Source organism: Hemitrygon akajei, chromosome 8, assembly GCF_048418815.1.
Source record: "Hemitrygon akajei chromosome 8, sHemAka1.3, whole genome shotgun sequence".
Taxonomy (NCBI): Eukaryota; Metazoa; Chordata; class Chondrichthyes; order Myliobatiformes; family Dasyatidae; genus Hemitrygon; species Hemitrygon akajei.
In genome coordinates, this window is record NC_133131.1 from 1922760 (window position 1) to 1930521 (window position 7762).

Below are 7762 nucleotides of genomic sequence, written 5' to 3' on the forward strand. Positions count from 1 at the left end.
TCAGAGCGGGCAGATTTAGCCCAGGGGGGCCAGGAGCGAACTCAGACCGGGCAGATTTAGCCCAGGGGGGCCAGGAGCGAACTCAGAGCGGGCAGATTTAGCCCAGGAGCGAACTCAGACCGGGCAGATTTAGGCCAGGAGCGAACTCAGACCGGGCAGATTTAGCCCAGGAGCGAACTCAGACCGGGCAGATTTAGGCCAGGAGCGAACTCAGACCGGGCAGATTTAGCCCAGGAGCGAACTCAGACCGGGCAGATTTAGCACAGGAGCGGACCGGGCAGATTTAGCCCAGGAGCGAACTCAGACCGGGCAGATTTAGGCCAGGAGCGAACTCAGACCGGGCAGATTTAACCCAGGAGTGAACTCAGACCGGGCAGATTTAGCCCAGGAGTGAACTCAGACCGGGCAGATTTAGGCCAGGGGGGCCAGGAGTGAACTCAGACCGGGCAGATTTAGGCCAGGAGCGAACTCAGAGCGGGCAGATTTAGTCCAGGAGTGAACTCAGACCGGGCAGATTTAGGCCAGGAGCGAACTCAGACCGGGCAGATTTAGCCCAGTTGTGAACTCAGACCGGGCAGATTTAGCCCAGGAGTGAACTCAGACCGGGCAGATTTAGCCCAGGAGTGAACTCAGAGCGGGCAGATTTAGCCCAGGAGTGAACTCAGACCGGGCAGATTTAGCCCAGGAGTGAACTCAGACCGGGCAGATTTAGCCCAGGAGTGAACTCAGAGCGGGCAGATTTAGCCCAGGAGTGAACTCAGAGCGGGCAGATTTAGCCCAGGAGCGAACTCAGACCGGGCAGATTTAGCCCAGGAGTGAACTCAGACCGGGCAGATTTAGGCAATTCGGCCCATCGATTATGCTCCGTCATTTCATCATGACTGATTCCATTCCATCATCTCATGTTTCCATTCTCCTGCCTTCTCCCGGTAACCTTTGACGCTGCGACTTATCAATATCCTATCATCAGGGAGTGATATGACATTGTGATCAGGACCCACCCCTCCCGGGACCACTGGTGGGTGGGCGCGGATACCCGAGACCCGCTGTCGAGTTTTCAGTTTCTGCCCATCCATCCATAAATGCCCTTGTTTTAGGGCCGGTATTTATTGCCAATCTCTCGTTGCCCCCGAGGAGGGTGAGACAGCCGGCGGCAAAGGAAGTCACAAAAGCGGCTGCTTTCCTCCGCCGGTTGTGGGTCTGAACGACAGGACTAAACACAGATGCCCGGCTCCCACTCCCCCCTCAACACCCGTCCCGGGTCACCCCCTCCCATCTCAGAACTGCTCCAGTCAACCGTCTCGGGACGGCGCAAGGTCCAGCCCCCTGCCCTTACCCTGAACCCTTCCTCTGCTGCTACTCTCTCTGGGACTCGATTCTAAACCATTCCAGGTGAGAAAATAAAACAGATTTGTTTAAAATGGAGAAATAATTTCCAAATGGTTTTATTTTTCTCTGATCATTGTTGGCGCTGTTACCGCAGCCCAGATCGCCGCTTCCTTGGCAATGATGCCTCCGTCTACGACCAGCTGCCCGCTCTCTCCTCTCATTCCGTCCGACCCCCCCCCCCCTTCCTCTCCCCTCACCCTCCCGTCCTTCCACCTCTCTCACTTCCTCACTCTTCTGCCACTTCTCATTCCCCTCATTCCCTCCCCTCCCAGAGGTGGCTGAAGTGTCTGGGAATAGTCCACACAGAAGAAGTTCTCCAGCGGATAGACAACCGTGGCTGACAAGGGAAGTTAAGGTCTGCATAAGAGCCAAGGAGAGGACATATAGGTAGCAAAAGTGAGTGGGAAGTTGGATGATTGGGAAGCTTTTAAAATACAACAAAAGGCAACTGAAAAAGCTACAAGAAGGGATAAGATGAACTATGAAGGCAGACTAGCCAATAATATAAAGCAAGCTACTAAAAGTTTCTTTCCCAGTTATATAAAGAATAAAAGGGAGGTGAGAGCTGCTATTGGACCACTGGAAAATGATGCTGGTGGGGTAGTGATGGGGGACAAAGAAATGGCAGATGATGAATGGGTACTTTGCATCAGTCTTCACTGTGGAAGACACGAGCAGTGTGCCAGAGGTCTGTGAGTGTCAGGGAGCAGGAGTGAGTGCCATTGCTATCACAAAGGAGAAAGTGTGGGGAAAACTCAGAAGGGAGGAAATCATTGGCCAGTGAGCCTAACCTCAGTGGCTGGGAAAGTGTTGGAGTCTTATTAAGGATGACTGTTCAGGGTACATGGAGACTAATAATAAAATAAGTCAAAGTCAGCATGGTTTCTGTAAAGGGAAATCTTGCGTGACAAATCTGTTCGAGATCCTCAAGGAAGTAACAAGCAGGATGGACAAAGGAGGGGCAGTGGATGTCATTTACTTAGATTTTCAGAGGGCATTTAATAAGGGGTCTCACACGAGGTTGTTGAAGATAAAATCCTGTGGGATTACAGGAAAGATACTGGCATGGATAGTGGAATGGCTGACAGGCAGGAGGCAGTGAGTGGGAATAAAGGGGGGGGGTTTCTGGTTGGCTGCCAGTGACTAGAGGCATTCCTCAGGGGTCAGTATTGGGACCGCTGCTTTTCACATTGTCAATGATTTAGGTGATTGATGTGGCTAGGTTTGGAGATGATACGAAGACAGGTGGAGGGGTAGGTAGTGCTGAGGAAGCAATGTAATTGCAGCAGGACTTAGACAAATTGGAAGAATGGGCAAAAAAGTGGCAGATGGAATACAGTGTTGGGAAATGTATGATAATTCATTTTGGTAAAAGGAACAATAGTGCAGACTATTATCTAAATGGGGAGAAGATTCAAACACCAGAGGTGCAGAGGGACTTAGGAGTCCTCCTGCAAGACTCCCAGAAGGTTAATTTACAAGTTGAGTCTGTGGTAAAGAAGGCAAATGCAATGTTGGCTTTTGTTTCAAGGGGAATAGAATATAAAAGCAAGGAGATAATGCTGAGCCTTTATAAGACAATAGTCAGGCCGCACTTGGAGTATTGTCAACGGTTTTGGGCCTCATATACAAGAGGATATGGCTGTAAGGTAAGGGGTGGGAAGTTCAAGGGGGATATTAGAGGAAGGTATTTTCGCTCAGAGAGTGGTTGGTGCGTGGAATGCACTGCCTGAGTCAGTGGTGGAGGCAGATATACTAGTGAAATTTAAGAGACTACTAGACAGGTATATGGAGGAATTTAAGGTGGGGGGTTATATGGGAGGCAGGGTTTGAGGGTCGGCACAACATTGTGGGCTGAAGAGCCTGTAATGTGCTGTATGATCTATGTTCTATATCTCAGAAAGGATGCATTGTCATTGGAGAGAGTCCAGATGAGGTTCACGAGGATTATTGAGGGAATGAAGGGGTTAACATATGAGGAGAGTTGGCAATTTTGGGCCTGTACTCACTGGAATTTAGAAGAATGCAGGGGAATCTCATTGAAACCTACTGAATGTTGAAAGAACTCGACAAGGTGGATGTGGAGAGGATATTTCCTCTGGTGGGGGTGTCCAGAACTAGACGATACAGCCTCCAAATTGAGGGTTTTTTCCTGGCAAAGAGTGGTGAATCTGTGGAATGCTGTGCCACAGACTGCGCTAGAGGCCAAGTCCACGGGTATATCTGAAGAGGAAGTTGATAGATTCATGATTGGTCGGGACATCAAGAGATATTGTGAGAGGGCAGGCATATGAGGTTGAATGGGATCCAGGATTAGCCACGATGAAATGACGGAGCGGATTCGATGAGCTGAATGGCCTAATTCTCCTCCTATGTCTTATGGTCTTATGCTCACTCCATCAATCTTCATTTGCTCCTCTCTCTCTCTTTCTCTCCTTCCCTTCCCTAAACCTGCTCACTGCCTTCCACTCCCTCCCAACCATCCATCTCCTTCAGACCTCCCTTCATTATTTCTAATCCCTTTCCATCCATTTCTCCACCTCTTTATTCCCTCTCCCCCCCTTCTCCACCTAGCCTCCAACTCCTCTCTTCCCATCTTGTTACCTTCCCCCCCCCCCACTTCTCCCGGGCCATTCTCCTGATGATTGCCGCCTCTTTGAGAAAGGCAGTTATGCGTGATTGAATTATGTGGGGTGGGGGGATCCAGTAGGCAGCTGGGTTCTCGGCCCTGAGCTAAACACACTGTGTAGCCCGGCCTTTGGGCGATGTGCCCTGGAACCGAGGAGAAGGTGCGGAGCAGCGTGAAGTAGACAGAGAGCATGTGTCGGCTCAGGTGCGACGCTCAGAACGGATCACCACAGAGAGGGCGTGGGTCCAGTGTGCATGGTCACCTGTAAACGCAGGAGGTGGGTAGGTTCACAGGTAGGTGTATGCTTACACAGAGGACGTGTGCAAAGGTGGGTGGGTGTACAGGGGGATGGTTACATTCAAATTGATTATATGGATCCAAACAAGCACTGCAGCTGCACATACCCTGCTAACACACACTCACACACACACTCACACACACACTCACACACACACACACACTCACACACACACGCATGCTCACACTCACACACACATTCACACACACACACACATATACACACAACACACACAAGCACACACCACACCCAGCTGCAGCAGACAAGCGGTTGGAAACAGCTGGAATGTACAGGTTGAGGAAACTGCACAGCACGGCACAACTGAGGAACATCTGTACAGCGCGAATGTTCAACATCTGGGTCGTGTGGATGCTGTAAACAGGTGTTGAGGCAGAACACGAGCACAGACCTGTGAAAGCCCTCAGCGGACGCGATGGAAAGGGGCAGCCTTATGCGACGGGCAGTTTGGTGGGGGTACGAGGCTTGGGGGAGAAGGAATAGGTTGGCACCGAGCCTGCCCACGGAGGATGTGACCCCAGGTGTTTCCAGACCTTGTAGAGGGCAGAGAAGATGGAACTAAATGACCAGCTCCTCAATTCAGGAGAATGGAGAGCAGCCAATGCAGTGGCCGCAGGTTTTGGTGCTGCCGGTCAGACCTGGAATGCTGGGGTCGCTCAGTGGCTCAGGCAACATCTGTGGGGGGGAAATGAATGGTTCAGACCAAGAGCAACCTTCAGACCTTCCCTCCCACAGCGTGACTCTTCCTCAGTACCACCCTTCCCTCAGCTGACGAGCCCGGCACAGAGACTGAGAATCTGAGGGCCAGTCTGGTCCTGGACTGAGAGGAGGAGAAATTCCCCCTGGACTTAATGAATACTTCAGTATTGTGAACATAGTGAATGAGCTTAGAGCGTGGATCAGTACTTGGAGATATGATGTGGTGGCCATTACAGAGACTTGGATGGCTCAGGGACAGGAATGGTTACTTCAAGTGCCGGGTTTTATATGTTTCAGAAAGGACAGGGAGGGAGGCAAAAGTGATGCGGGCATGGCACTGTTGGTCAGAGATAGTGTCACAGCTGCAGAAAAGGTGGATGCCATGGAGGGATTGTCTACGGAGTCTCTGTGGCTGAAGATGAGGAACAGGAAGGGGTCAATAACTCTACTGGGTGTTTTTTATAGGCTGCCCAACAGTAACAGGGATATCGAGGAGCAGATAGAGAAACAGATCCTGGAAAGGTATGACAATAACAGAGTTGTCGTGATGAGAGATTTTAATTTCCCAAATACCTGTATCGATTGGCATCTCCCTAGAGCAAGAGGTTTAGATGGGGTGGAGTTTATTAGTTGTGTTCAGGAAGGTTTCTTGACACAGTATTAGATAAGCCTACAAGAGGAGATGCTATACTTGATTTGGTATTGGGAAATGAACCTGGTCAGGTGTCAGATCTCTCAGTGGGAGAGCATGTTGGAGATAGTGATCATAATTCTATCTCCTTTGCAATAGCATTGGAGAGAGATAGGAACAGACAAGTTAGGAATTGGAGTAAGGGGAATTATGAGGCTATCAGGCAGGAAATTGGAAGCTTAAATTGAGAACAGATGTTCTCAGGAAAAGTAAGGAAGAAATGTGGCAAATGTTCAGGGGATATTTATGTGGAGTTCTGCATAGGTACGTTCCAATCAGACAGGGAAGTTATGGTAGGGTACAGGAACCATGGTGTACAAAGGCTGTAATAAATCTAGTCAAAAGAAAAGAAAAGCTTACAAAAGCTTCAGAGAGCTAGGTAATGTTAGAGATCTAGAAGATTATAAGGCTAGCAGGAAGGAGCTTAAGAAAGAAGTTAGGAGAGCCAGAAGAGGCCATGAGAAGGCCTTGGTGGGCAGTATTAAGGAAAACCCCAAGGCATTCTACAAGTATGTGAAGAGCAAGAGGATAAGATGTGTAAGAATAGGACCTATCAATTGTGACAGTGGGAAAGTGTGTATGGAACCGGAGGAGATAGCAGAGGTACTTAATGAATACTTTACTTCAGTATTCACTATGGAAAAGGATCTTGGTGGTTTTAGTGATGACTTGCAGCGGACTGAAAAGCTTGAGAATGTAGATATTAAGAAAGAGGATGTGCTGGAGCTTTTGGAAAGCATCAAGTTGGATAAGTCACAGGGACCGGATGAGAAGTACCCCAGGCTACTGTGGGAGGCGAGGGAGGAGATTGCTGACCCTCTGGTGATGAACTTTGCATCATCAATGGGGACGGGAGAGGTTCCAGAGGATTGGAGGATTGCGAATGTTGTTCCTTTATTTAAGAAAGTGAGTAGAAATAGCCCAGGAAATTATAGGCCAGTTAGTCTTACCTCAGTGGTTGGTAAGTTGATGGAGAAGATCCTGAGAGGCAGGATTTATGAACATTTGAAGAGTTATAATATGATTAGGAGTAGTCAGCATGGCTTTGTCAAGGACAGGTCGTGCCTTACAAACCTGATTGAATTTTTTGAGGATGTGACTAAACACGATGATGAAGGAAGAGCAGTAGATGTAGTGTATCTGGATTTCAGCAAGGCATTTGATAAGTTACCCCATGCAAGGTTTATTGGGAAAGTAAGGAGGCATGGGATCCAAGGGGGACCTTGCTTTGTGGATCCAGAACTGACTTGCCCACAGAAGGCAAAGAGTGGTTGTAGACGGGTCATATTCTGCATGGAGGTCGGTCACCAGTGGTGAGCCTCAGGGATCTGTTCTGGGACCCCTACTCTTTATGATTTTTATAAATAACCTGGATGAAGAAGTGGAGGGATGGGTTAGTAAGTTTGCTGATGACACAAAGGTTGGAGGTGTTGTGGTTAGTGTGGAGGGCTGTCAGAGGTTACAGCAGGACATCGATAGGATGCAAACCTGCGCCGAGTAGTGGCAGATGGAGTTCAACCCAAATAAGTGTGAAGTGGTTCATTTTGGTAGGTCAAATACAATGTCAGAATATAGTATTAATGGTAAGATTCTTGGCAGTATGGAGGATCAGAGGGATCTTGGGGTCCGAGTCCACAGGACGCTCAAAGCAGCTGCACAGGTTGATTCTGTGGTTAAGAAGGCATACGGTGTATTGGCCTTCGTCAATCATGGGATTGAGTTTAAGAGCCGAGAGGTAATGTTGCAGCTATATAGGACCCTGGTCAGACCCCACTTGGAGTACTGTGCTCAATTCTGGCCGCCTCACTACAGGAAGGATGTGGAAGCCATAGAAAGGGTGCAGAGGAGATTTACAAGGATGTTGCCTAGATTGGGGAGCATGCCTTATGAAAACAGGTTGAATGAACTCGGCCTTTTCTCCCTGGAGCGACAGAGAATGAGAGGTGACCTGATAGAGGTGTACAAGATGATGAGAGGCATTGATCGTGTGGATAGTCAGAGGCTTTTTCCCCAGGGCTGAAATGGTTGCCAGAAGAGG